This window comes from Geospiza fortis, unplaced genomic scaffold (genome assembly GCF_000277835.1).
Source record: "Geospiza fortis unplaced genomic scaffold, GeoFor_1.0 scaffold188, whole genome shotgun sequence".
NCBI lineage: Eukaryota > Metazoa > Chordata > Aves > Passeriformes > Thraupidae > Geospiza > Geospiza fortis.
In genome coordinates this window covers 4,590,488-4,604,343 of record NW_005054337.1, presented here as the reverse complement: position 1 = coordinate 4,604,343, position 13,856 = coordinate 4,590,488, and positions in this window count along the sequence as shown.

Here is a 13,856-nt window from a genome sequence, read left to right as displayed (position 1 = left end):
GCCCACCAGTCTGCAAAGGGGATGCTTTGAGGGATGCTTCACCTTTTCTTGCAGTTCTCAGAACTACAAATAAATAGCTGAGCTATGAAGGCACTTTGCAAGATCCCAGCTTTGGCAGAGATGGGCACCTTCCTGAAGGAAACTTCTCAGACATGTGAGACCTCCTGACACTGCCCAGCAGAGACAGTCTGGCCCTGCAGCCTCTGCTGCTCGTGGAACACTGATTTTAAAGAGTTACCATTCCCAAGGTACAATTAAAGGACTGACAAGTTACCATTCAGGATCTCTAGGGTGGCTGTTTCTATTTCTCCAGTATTTACAGAGCTGGGAACTCAACTTCACTGATATTTCTTTAAAGAGAAATGGCTGTACTAAAAGCAACATCATTCACTCCCCTCTGTCTCTTCCAACTCAAGTCAACCAGCATCCCAGAAAAGCTTCACCACTGAGAGAGGCAAGTTGTACAATTTAATGTCCATAACATTCAATTTCAGAACCAAAGAGCATAAAATATTTCTAGGCAACATCTGCTTTTGTAGGGAGGCATGCAAACTTACATTATGTTTAGTCACTTCAATCTTTTTTAAGTGCCTGAAAATTTAAGCCACAGAACATAATTTCTCATCTCTTGCTTATTTTAGACCAAAAACAACCTTCTCCAGCCTCACCACTCCAGGCCAGGAGGGAAGGGAGCACAGGACAACTCCCACTGCAGGGGAATAAACTGCATCTTCCTCATGCATCAGTGACCATCAAGAAATATCTGAAAGATATTTCCAAGTTGTTTTAACCTCCAACAACTGATGCTCCACAAGCTCTTCAGACTATCAAATCCTGTTGTTACTTTCAGGCAAATTATTTTGACCTTCATTTTGCCCATTATTTAATCTGAACTTTTGTCTCTACAATTTTAGGGCCGTGACCTCTTGCTCTTCCCATGTGTACACAGAGAGCAACCACCTCCGTCCCTTTCAGGCACCTGAAGATGCTTTTCCTGCCTTGCTCTTCTCCCATCTAGAGCCAAACAGCTCAGGTTTGTTCAGACCTCCAGTCAATCTCCTTACAACTCTCTGGATCTCCTCCACCCAAACTCTTCTCTCTCCAGCCAGAACCAGACAAGGACTCCTTCTGCACTACACCACTCCTCGTGCTGATGTTTATTTTCAACTGAGTTTTATGCCCAGCCTCCAAGAATTTACAAGCAGATCATGGTCCAATCCATGTCTACTGGAATAATTTTTTCCATTGCAAAGAGAAGGGATTATGGAATATTCCCATAAATAATTCCTATGGCAGAGTTTTAAAAATTTCAAATCCTATTCAGGTTGGGTTTAAAAACAACCAAACAAGTGTATACAACATGGTGCATTAAAAGTCAGCAAATGATAGTCAGCTTCTCATCCAAGAAAAGGAAACAACAGACTCCCACTCCTCTCATTTTCATCTCACTGCCCAAAGGATGCTCTCAGAACCACACAAAGAGATAAATTTAATTGTTATTAAATAAATTTAACTACTATTAACTATTGTTAATAAATTTAACTATTAATAAACTTAACTATTAATAAATTTAACTATTATTAGATTAAATTATAATTTAATCTATTATTTGAGAGCAGTAATCATCACTTTATTCTGTGTTTTATTCAAGGCTTGATGGGGCTCTGATCATCTGTGTGATTTTCCAGTTGAGGAAACAGAAGAGCACTGGTTTCCCTTTCATCCAAAACTCCCAGGCCTACAGCAGGATGTGGGAAGCTGTGGCTCCATTCCTGCACTGCCTGGAGGTTTTGGCATTTTTAGCTTCAGCTCCTGCTGGGATATTCTGGGATGGGGAACTCTGTCAGTCCCCTGGGATCTGCTTCCCATGCTGAATACACATTTAAACTGTCAATACATTCAGTAACATGGCTGAAGAGTTCCTCTGCCCTTATCTCAGCCCCTCCCAGCTGCAGTTACTGGTGCCATTCACACACGGTTTTGTGGGAGCAGAGAGACAACAAAAGCAAAAATAAGTTTTTTCCAAAAAAAAAAAAAATTCCCTTTGACAGGCAGCCCTGCCATTAACTCAGGGATAAAAAAAGCCTGGGAGCCAGCAGTGACAATGCTATTATAATACAAATTATTAATACAAGGGACCTCATTGCTCTCAGCTTCCACATGCAGCTTGCCAAAAAACAAAGGTTCCTATTTTTTGGGGGGTGCAGAGACCTTGAAAACTCCACAGTTAGCAAAGAAAAAAACACACTGACAGTCTTTACACTGTCCATTATATCTTTTTAAGGTGACTTGTCATTTAAACTGTCAGCTTGAAATCTAATCATTTTAAAAAATGAATATAATATTATGTATTACACTCACAGGCTGCAACCACTGCCAAATTCCTCTGACAGTTTTTACAGGATTATAATCACATTCCTTTTTTAATGTTTTATTCTCTTGCTCCTGTGCCAGAGAAATGGGAAGGAGAGTAAATGGCTACTTAAGAACAATGTATGATGGGCCAAACCAAAACGGGAAATGGAGCACAGCACCGTGTCCCTCCTCCTTGGAGAGGGGATGCTCAGCAGCCAGGACACTTTTGGACACTAGTGTGATTTGAAGGCCAGTTTTCCCATGAAAAATCCTTTTATTAAAGGAAAAGCACTGATAATTGTGAGGCAAACATGGGAGGACAAGCTTTATGTTTATTGAGGAATACCAGGCTCTTGCAGAGACACAGCTCAACTCTACAGTGGCCACAAAGGGACCATCAGTGGGACCTGAGCAGAGACAAGAGCTGAGCACACCAGAGCCCTGTCCCAGAGGCTGCACCTCCTCCATTACCACTCCATCTCCTGCTCAGAAACCCTCCCGCCCCTTCTCCTCCTTAAATTCTGCTATTAAGATGGACCAGAAGAACAGATCCATCTTTATCCACACCACGAATGAGGCCAGCCTGAGCAGAGTGCCAGCTGGGTCCCAATCCCAGCTCCTGCAGGGACCTGGCTGGGGCTCAGCCTGGGGACAGTTACACAAAACAAAGATTCTGGCATTTCTTAACTGAACCTAAATGTCTTTTTTTTTTTTTTTTGCCCCCAAAAATGCCTGGAGCATAACAGTGCTTGTTTGTACAAAGAGGACAGACAAAATTGTCTAGAAATGGAAGCAAAACCTGATTCACCCAAATTAATGGGCAAATTTTAGAACATGAAAAATGTTGAGTTTTTTCTTTTTTGCCTGCAAGGTCCTTTTTTCTTTTTTTTTCTTTTTTTTCAGGATAGTGTTCCCTTACAAAAGCATTCTTCTGAAAGCACTTCTCCTGTGAAGCTCCCCTCCAACAGCTACTGTTACAAATCTGTGATAAAAGATGTATTCAGCAGGGTTTGGCACACAAATAGCACCCAAATGGGCACTGCCAAAGCCTTGCAATTTTATCACGAGCTCCAAAATACTTGGAGAGAGAAAAGATGCCCTTGCAGGGAGCATCAACATAAGAGAAGCTCCATCTCCTGGGGTCATGAGGACCTCAGATTGATCAGGATGGGGAAAAAAATGCACAATTCTGATGAAAATCTCTCAAATAGGAGGGCAAAGTGATCCAGATTTTCAAGAACTGATGGCCAAGCAGAAGGACCCTTTGATGAATTGTCACTTGATTTGATCCATCCTCAGGATTTTGCAGTGTCCCACTGGTGACTACTTTTTGGGGGGCAATTACCCAGACCTCTCCAAGGGTTACTAGACCAACAGAAAACCGTCCAAAGTTATCCCTTAGCATCAGACCAGCCATCTCACAAACCTCCAACTTAGGCTTGCAAGAGAAATATAAATAAAGCCCCACACTGACTCAGCAAGGTCCATCAAAACCTGGGGGACACACAGAGCCCCTGATGGGGGACAAGCCTTGGTGGCACAGAGCAGTGGCTCTGCTGCTGCTGTGGAAGCCTGGCTGAGCCCAAACACGAGTGTGTAACACCTACAGGGCACCTGTGCAGGACAGACAGACACAAACCCAACACAAGCACTGCTCCTCTGTCCTGCTGCTCTTCCCTTTGTGCCAGAAACAACCCGCAGCCAAACTGGACCCAGCATCCACGGCATGGGGGAAAAGAAACATCTCAGCAATTAATAGACTTCAGCTGGAATCTCCCAGGAGACAGTATTAAAATGAAGGAGGGAAGAAACAAATAAACAGAGGAGAAAAGAACCAACCTAGCAGTGTCTGCCATGCCAACTTCTAAAGCCAAAAGTCAAGCCCGGGACCCCATGGCACTGTTCCCAGTCTGGGATACTGGGAAACAACCAGGCTAATGCATCTCCCTAGCACTCTCTGCCCAAGAATTCCCATTTTCCAGCTTTTCTCCACAACCACAAAGCTCTGGAGGTTTTGTTTCCCTTTAAGAAGGCGAGGTTTTCACTGAAGTCTCTGGTTCTGAGTGCTGGGCTGTAATCCAAGGGCCCCAAGAGGCAGACATCAGGAGGCAGCAATGGGCTGCAGGCGCTGGCCACCAGCCGAGCCCTTTCCAGCCAGCTCAGCTGGGCTCTGGATTTGGGAACCCACACTGCTGCATGCAGGAAGCAGTTCCCAAAATGCAGAGTTTAACCCCAAAAGTGCATCATAAAGCAGCAAGCACAACTATCTAATACACCATAAATACATCACTCTGTACCACACTCACCAAGTCCAGCTCTGAATCTGGTTCACACATAAGACACAGAAAATAGAAATATTCTCCCTGATTTCAGTGCAATATTCCCAAGTTGATCCAGAGAACCTACAAAGTCACTAAGCTATAATTAGAGGTTTATTATAAAGGTGTTTGGGATGCCTGTCAGCACTGAAGGACACTCCGTATTTAAGGTACCCTTAACATACACAGTGGCAGTGGGCCATTTTCTGAACTTTCATTAAACAAAAAAAAGCCAACTTGCTTACTCACCTCAAATGACTTTTCTCAGTCTCTGCTTTTATTTTTTTTTCAAATCTCTAACTCAATTAATTGCATTTTAAAAAAGTAAAAGCCATCAGTGAGGTGGTTTAAAACATATATTTTTATCCATAACTCATAACATGATTGCCAGCTAAATCTTGCTTTTCACAAAAACCCAAACAAACTGGGTGCAGAATGTGCATATTCACTCACTGGTTATTGTAGGGTTGTTTGCATTAGCTTTAAAAAAAAAAAAAAATCACGTGTGGAGGGGACATGAAACAATGTGATTCTTCTTTGAGACAGTCTGTAACATTAGGAAAACAAGCCAAGAAAATCCCATAGTGCTCCACTTGCAGACCTTCCCACAGCACACCAAGCTTGAATTGATAAAATAACAAATTCTATTTCAAAGCACATAGGCTGGCCTGGCTTTTTCAATTGTTTTTTAAATAATGTATGATAATAATATCATATGCCAGCATATCCTGAAGCTTTGGGAGGGAGAGGACCCGAGTGCCACACACCAGAGATGCTCTGTGGGACCTGCTCTCCCTCCTGGCTGTCACTGCCCTGGTTCTGGGCAGGTGACATTCCCCACAATGGAAACAGGGAGCACATGGGATCATCAGCTTCATGCCAGAATGAGCATTTTTCATTAATTAAAAGGTAGCTCCATCACACACTCCAGGATTTCTCACCATTGCAGCACAGTGTGGACCCACCTCTTGTATGCCTATGGTTTCAGCAGACCATCTCTGCACTTCTAAATGAAAAATTTTAAGCCTAAAAGCACCAAGCTCTATCATAAATTCACAAATGTTCCTAAAATTGAGTTTAAACTGGAATGAAAAAGCATCTCTAAAGTGATGCTCTGGTCCAACAGCTGGTAGCAGCATCACTTGTGCTTTGCTGTTGGAAAACAAGCCCTGAGGGTGAGGTGGCCACGGCCACCAGGGGAAAAACATCATTAGGAGATAAAATCATCTCTGCTAATCCTGACTGTGAACTCAGGTGGATAATTAGACCAGCTGCCAGGTACAGCTCTGCAGAGGTGACCTTTCCTTGTGCTGTCTGGATGTGACACCTGGAGGTATCAAGGCTGAGAGAGCATTTCTAAATCCTCCAAACACCACTCACCCTCAGGGCAGAACAGCCAAAAAATAGCAGGAGAGGAAGGCAGAGCAGAGCGGGGCTGCAGATCCCTGTGCCAAGAGGGTGTGCAGCTCCTGGATGCTCTGAAATCACCAAACACCAATTTCCATCTCTCCCTTCAAAGCACAAGAACAAACTATTTGGGAGCTGGATGGATGCACACTAAATATATTTCTACTAATGACCATATTGCACTACTACTCCAGTGGAAGTTGTTTTTGCATCTTGCAGCAAAGCACAAATGCAAGGGAATGTTTTCCTCTACTAGAAGACTATTTACTGTTAGACACCTACATAAAATTATGGATATTTCACTTACAATTCTATTTCTCTTCCCAAAAAAGCAGGTGAAATTGAGCTACTTGGTTGTAAAATTAGCAAATACTTTGTTGCTAATTCAGATTCAAGAACCTCCCTCAGGTCTTTTTTCTAATCACATGCAGAACAGCTACACTGCACATACCATTTTTCGCTACATTGAGCTTGACGAAAATTTAAGACTTCCTCCCCACCCCGTCTTCTTTTTAATGGGAGATGTGATTATTGAAATTAATTCGAAAAACAGTCAGCATTCACCAATCAGCTCAGCAGTTTGGGTTTTCTTCATCTGCTGGTTACATGCTAATTATTGTACTGGTAAGATTATTTCTCATTCACATTTGGAATTTACAACCCAGTAGGGAATTGATTAAATTAGAAGAAAAATACAAAAAAAAAATAGAGAAAGAAATCAATGACATTTTACATTCAACATAGGGTTTTTTTCCCCATTTTGTTCCCAGCCTCATGCCTACAATGCCCTGACAGACTCAGCCCCAGCAGAGCAGATGCACAAGGCATTTCCCAGCATTAAGGACTGGAGCAGAAATGAAATCCACAGAGCAGATATTTTGGGAAGGCGATGTAACCCTCCCATGTTCATCAACACCTCTGCTGTTCCCCCATCCTCCACTGCCTCACACCAACCATACTCCTTTCCACTTGGCTGACATTTGCAATTAAGAAGGGAAATTTCCCCACAGGTGGGAAATGAGCCCCCATTTCCAAGGCCAAGGCGCCAGCAATGCTGAAATGCCCACACAGAGGCAGGAATGATGTCCCCTGCCCCACGAGGACCTCTGGGGGACTTTGGTGGCTTCATCCTCACACCAGAAGGGCACAAGGGACAGAGCAACCCCAGCCCAAGAACACCCAGCAGCAGGGACCACCTTACCCTGCTCTCAGGTCTTCTTTATGGAAACCCTTTTTTCAGAGATACTCAGCAGAGAGATCCCTAATTTCACTACTGCATCTCAAATACTATTTACCATCTCATTTCACCTGGACAGGCACAACAATATTGTCAACAGCAGGGCTTTGAGCACACAAGGGATGCAGTGTTTGCCTGTCAGTGCTGTTTATTGGTGTTACCCCTCAAAGCAAGGGCTGCTTCTCACCCCAACCCTCTCTGTTCCAACTGTCCTCTTGAAAACGACAAAAACAAACAAACAATCAAAACCTATCCTAGGTGTCAGAGAAGATCAAAGTAGGAGCACCAAGGCTTTAAAATTCCTTTAAACACCCCAATCTCCTGCTTGCCAAAAAGTGCTCAGCACCCACAAGCTGCTCGGAGACCTAAATCCTGTTTTACAAGAAAAGCAATGTCCTGCAACACCAAAGGGAAACACACAGGTGACCCCACAGCAGAAAATAAGACTGAAAAAACACATCTAAAGAACTGACAAAGAAAGAGAAAGATGCCAGGAAAATCAGGAGAGCACAGAGTAGCAAAAGGAGCTTGGAAAAGGGTTAGGAGCAGGCGGACACACAGTGACTGCTCACAGGAGAGGGGTTTTGTAAAATTAACCCCCAGTACACCGACTCAAATGATACCTCCTCCACAGAACCTTCATTTCTAGTGCCCTGCTCAGCAGTACAGTGTTCACAGGGCCAAATTTCCAACCTGCAGAAATTATTCTGGCACATGGCAGAGCAACCACAGTTCAGCACAGGCTGGGAGAGCAGGACAACACCATACCCCACCAAAGCAGGCAGAACAACAGAGAGAAAACAACTAAAAACAAAGGACCTGCAAACCTGCAGCAGTTCTATATCATCCTCACTCTCTGTCTTTCCTGCCTGTAAAGCAACATGGTGATGCCAGACACTGGAGCAGGGAGTGCTGGCTGCCATTTAAAACATCTGCTGCACTTCCCAGTACATGCAGGGCTGGGGGAGTGAAGCCCAACAGGTGGATTATGATCTAAATGAAATATTCACATCATTTGCTTGCTCACAGCCCAGACCACAGCCTGCCTCCCCTGTGCCAGCACAGCTGAGAGGGTCTGTGCTTGGATTTTTGGGTTTAAGTCAGCTCTGCCTCTGTAAAAGAGAGACACTCCCCTTCTCTTAAATGTTTTCTGAGGTGGAAATGATTCCTAGCAAAGAAAGAGCAGGATACATTTCAGATGGGGAGCCTGCTTTTACATCCTGTTTAACAAATCAAAGCACAGCACACAGCAGGCTTGCACAACCTCCTGCACAGGTCAGGCTGATCTGTCTCCAAGGGCCACCCCACAGCCAGGAAACAATGTAAGAGCCAATTAACCTTTAATGCAAAGTGTAAACACCTGTCTTAGCAGGGCTGTGAAAAATGGCATCACATTCACCCCTTCAAGGTCTCCAAAGCCTCCTGCTCAAGGTGCTGCTTGAGAGGTGACCACCTCTGCAAGGCTGCAGGCTGTAAGAGAAAGCCCAGTGCCTTCCATCACTGGAAGGTGGAATGATCCTTGTGCTTCCCATGCCCCAAGGCAGGAGTTGGAGGCACCACGAGGGTCTCCAGCCACTGCAGCCTGCCCTGAGTACAAGCACCAGGAGCCAGGAGTCCATTGGGATCCTTCACACAGAGACCTAAGACTTCACTGAATATTCTACACATCAAAAAGCACCCAAGACAAGCCCATCTCAAACATCCTACAGAAGGTATACTCCAAGTACTCCAGTGCACTCCAGCACAGCGCCTTGCTACTCCTACACTGAGGACACCTGGAGATGAAGAGCTCTAAGATCAGGTATCCAAGACTTCAAGCCTAATTTTGGTCCTCTCAACTAAACTCTTTACTTTTACCATTTTAAGAGCAGGCAAGAAGTTTCAGTCCCTCTTTAAAGACAGACACCAACTGATCCCTGATTATCTGGGGAAGACGGGAGCTCCACCAGACAGCAGGGCACAAGCTTTTGGCAGTAACTGCACTCTCCACCTGTGGGATGACCCAAGCATTAGACTTACTTTCCAAAAGGACACCAGCAAAATCATGGCTGAGGCTTTAGGACGGGAAAGCAAGACACCAGAATGGCCATTTTGTTGAGCTTTGCTGTATTCTAGGAGTTTTGTTTTTAAATTCATTGCAGCAGCTGGCCCACCGCTGACCTGAAACTCTTTTGGAAAACAAAAATATCCTCACAGCAGAGAAGCATCTGGATGTAAAGAAAAAAGTGTCACAGCTTCCAATTTACAGCCCAAGCCCACAGAAGATGCACAGACTTCCAGATGGAGAGAGGGACAGGACTGATTACATAAAATTATTAATGTGTGTCCCTACACCACTGGAAAAAAAAAGAACTGAATGTGCTTAGGAAGAAACAAAGCAGTGAAAAATAAAATGACTACCCATTCAAGTATTTGTGCAACACTGGCATGACACCTTAGGGAAATAAATATTTGCTTGACCTATTTCCAAAAGAGAAGTTTTTTATAAGTCCCATGAAAACCTCTTTATTTACTGAGGCATGAGAGCAGAGCATTTGCAAGCATCCTGCACACTGAGCCATGTTCCAGGAGCAACTCACTCCCTTCTTATCCTTCCCAGAGGAACAAACTGATGACTTTACACCAGTGGGACAAAATCAGCCTGAAAACAGCATCAAGGCACTTCTTCAGTAGAAGAAGAGTTAAACAACACCAACACAAATAGCAGAGAGCCCCCCTGGAAGTCCCTTTCTACTGATCCATCTGTCTGTTGCTCAGTGAATTTTTGAGTGCTCCCACTTTAAACCTGCCCCATCCAGGCTCTTTATTGAGAAGCCAGGTGCCAGAGCTCATTCCACACCCTATTCCTGTCATGGCTCTCAAGCATCTCTGTATTAAAACAATAATAATTTTAAAAGTTTTTAAAAAAACCCCAAAAGCTGTTCCCCTTCTCCCCAAGCAGCCCGGCAGCAAAGCAGGCAGGAAAGCCCCATCACCCAGACTGAATTTTCTGAGCATTACTGGGCAGGAGTGTGGGTGGAGCTATAATGGAAACTTTTGCAACCTCAACACCATGTTATTTTATTTCATTTTTTTCCCCAAGCAAATGCTAAAATACATGAGGGACCTGGCTGGAAGAGCAAAGGCAGCACTCGCCTGCAGTAGGAGGGACCTTAGAGATGCCATGACTGCAACTGGACACACAGTTTAGAAGGCTCATCGTCCAATTTTTCTATTTATAACTTAAAAAAAAAAGGTAGGAATAAGAGATTAAGAACACACAGATAAAAGGAGTCCACTTCAATGTCCCCTTATTGTGCCTGTAGAAGAAGGAGAGGGCAACCTCATAGTGCCCCTCTGAATGGGGAGAGGAAAGAGAAACCACAAAGCCTTTGCAGGACATGAGAGCGTCCTCCACGTGGAGATGAGCCACGGCTGCCATGGCTGTGACTGCTGTGGTGACAACCCAGCCCCTGCCTGGGCTCTGCTCTTGTGCCATGTGTCATCACCAGCTCCTGAGCTCCACCACAGTCCACCCCAACCAGGCCTTCCCAGGCACTTCAGCAAGCTCGCTCCATTTGCATTTTAAGCATTGTTATTTAGAACATTTGTCAAGAGGGAAAAAAAAAAAACCCAGAAAGAGAAAAGGCAAACAAAGGAGGGGAGAAGTACAAGACTTCTTCCTTTATAATTAGAAGCATCACCCTGCTCTACAGAAGCAGAAGAGCCATCACAGCTGCCAGAGGGAGAGAGGCTGCTGACCTTCACCACAAAGACCATCAGGCACCAGCAAGCAGGATCTTCTCCAAAACAGCCTCCATAGCAGGACTAGACTCATCCCACCTGGAGCAGGTGTTTTAGTTACTGACATAATCCTCCTGATCTCTTATGTAGTTCATGCAAAGAGATAACTCAGCATGATTCTCTGTCTGCATGGGGCAAATTACCCTTAGGTTGAGCAGGGTGGGGGAACCTGGACCTGGCTCTGGGCTCCTGCTCTCCCAACAAAATCCCTCTATTCCAGGGTGACCCCAGCCCACTGCAAGAATGAGGGCAACAATAATTTACATTAGCTGTGAGCAAACCAAGGACCTCTCCATGGAGTAACCTCCCTCATGCTTTTTTACATGCAAATCAGGTGGAAAACCAGAAAGGAATAATAATATCAGGCAAGGGAAGCAAGGGACCCATTACAGCAAAGTGGGCAGCAACAAGCCAGCCCTAGGGGGGTTAACTTGCACAAGCTGGGAGGGTTGAGCAGGATGGGGGCAGATATCTGCTCTCATCTTCTGCCTTTTGTTTGCACAGGTTTCTACAGACTCCCAGTTGTTTGTCTCCATTCCCAACAGTTTTCAGGAGGAGCTGATGCCCCCTCTGCCGTCAGCCCCATGCCTGGAGGGGATGAATGTGAGCAGGTCTTGCAGGGCTCATCATGGCCCAGGTACTGTCCCACATTCAGGAATAGCAAAAGATGCACCTGTGAGACAGCCTGCCACCAAGCAGTGGAATCCTGGTGCCCAGAAACCTGGAGGAGGTCCCGTGGGAGCAAGGCACAGCCGTGCCCTGCAGACAACACTCTCCAGACCTGTCCCATCACACAGACAGGGAAAGGCTGGACAAGGGATGGACGCAGGCTCATGTCCCAGGGCTGGACTGCAAACCCAAGCTGCAGATCATTCCAGGAGCTACAAGACGAGCTGTTTTTACATAGTAGCACCATAGTAACCAAAGCGGAGGGAAAAGCTCGCATACACCAGGGGAAAGCCTTTTTGGAGAGGAGGAGCAGAAGGGAGGTCTAAATAGAAGGAAAACCCTGCAGAGCAAGGAGACACACTTATATAAAGGAGAACTGGAGGCACACTGCTGTTGAAATCTCCCCACACTGACAATGCAGATGGCTCTCAGTACCAGCCCAGCTCACCTGCTCCAGGCTGTCAGCACTGCCTGCATCCATCCCTATGCCTCCCCAGTGAAAGCCAGCAGTCCCCATGGGGCTGGTTTCACTTGGCTTTACAACAAGGAATTTATTGATAGGGATGTGCTCCCACGAGTGACTTCAGGGCTTCAAGTTACTACAGCTTTTCTATAGTAGCAAGAATTGCGGAGGCTGAGCCCTGTCAGAAAAACCTATGCTAAACCCCAACCCATCTATAATATAATTAACACCAGCTACAGATTAGGCTGTATCTGAAGCAAATCAGATCCAACAGCCTCCTCTTTCCCACCCCCAAAGGTGGGTCAGGACTGCAGAACTGTGTGGGCATCCGTGTGCTGCGAGTTACTGGGATGCACTAAGAGGAAACAATAAACAGACTGGAACAGTCTGCTCCCTCTTCTCAGCTACGTTGTAAAATACATCAAGGTCACAGACCCAACCTAGTTAATACAAGTTATCATTAAATTGCTGTTTTCTTTTACGGTAAATAAAATGCATCTGAGCATCTGGGTAGTTTTCCCTTCCTCTTCATCTCTTAAAGAGAGATTAGTTTAGAATAAGCTGTTCCAGATAATGAAGTAAACTTCTGGCTTCCTACCCATGGAGAAGTGCTCCTCAGGACGCTATGATCCTTGCTTGGGGACTGCAGCCAGAGTAGGTGGTCAGGGAGAAGAGCAGGGAAACCCTTCCCTGTTCAAGTGGAGCCACCCTACAGCATTGTGCAGAGAGAAAGCCCATGGCTGGGCAGAGTTTGTGCCTTTAGTGGGCAGAAATGGGAAAAATCAGATCAAGAAAGGCTTGTATATGAGCTTTTCAAGGTACGTCACACGGCCTTACAAGACACATCGCCTCCCAGTCCCCCAAAAGTTTCCCATCAGGTAATCAGAGTAGCAGAGAGCTCCTTTGAAAAACTGTATTGTCTCAGATTTGGGGGTGCAGACAAAGCATGCCCTGAGCAGCAGGATGGGGCCACTTCTCACACGGGCCAGCATGCCAAACCAATGTGACACCCGAGCAGCACAAACCCAGTCTCCACCTTGGACCCAGCTCCCATCCACAGGGACATCTCTGCTCTCCAAACCCACCTCTCGCAGCGCAGAGGCCTCGTTCTGCTGGCACCTGGCCACACGCCCGGCTGCCACCGCAGGAGCCCTGGCTGGGAGCTGGGCAGGACTTTACCCCGAGAGGGTGAGGTTAAACCACTATCCCCAGCCAGGCAAGAAAAACACCGAACGGGAAATCTGGGGTTTAGCCCCGGCTCCGCCGCAGATTTCCTGTGCGGCCTCGGGCTCGTCACTTAGCGGCCGCTCAGCTTTCCTACCTGTGAGAACAGGGAGATGCCCCCTGCTCACATCCCGGCTGGTCCCAAGCACCGGCACTTTAAACCCGGCACGGCCGCAGCACCAAGAGCTCCAAAAATCCCCACCGTGCCCAACCCTCCAAGCCCCAGCTGCGACACGAGTGGGGTCTGCTGCCCCGCTGCCCATAGAGCGAGCAGCCAACGAGGGCTAGAAAAAACCACTTTTCTTCCTCTAAAAACCCAGACTAAAAGAAAAACAACACAGACCACGCCGGGGGAGAGGGGCTCCGAGCCGCCCCACGCAGCCGAGCGGGGCCCGGGCGG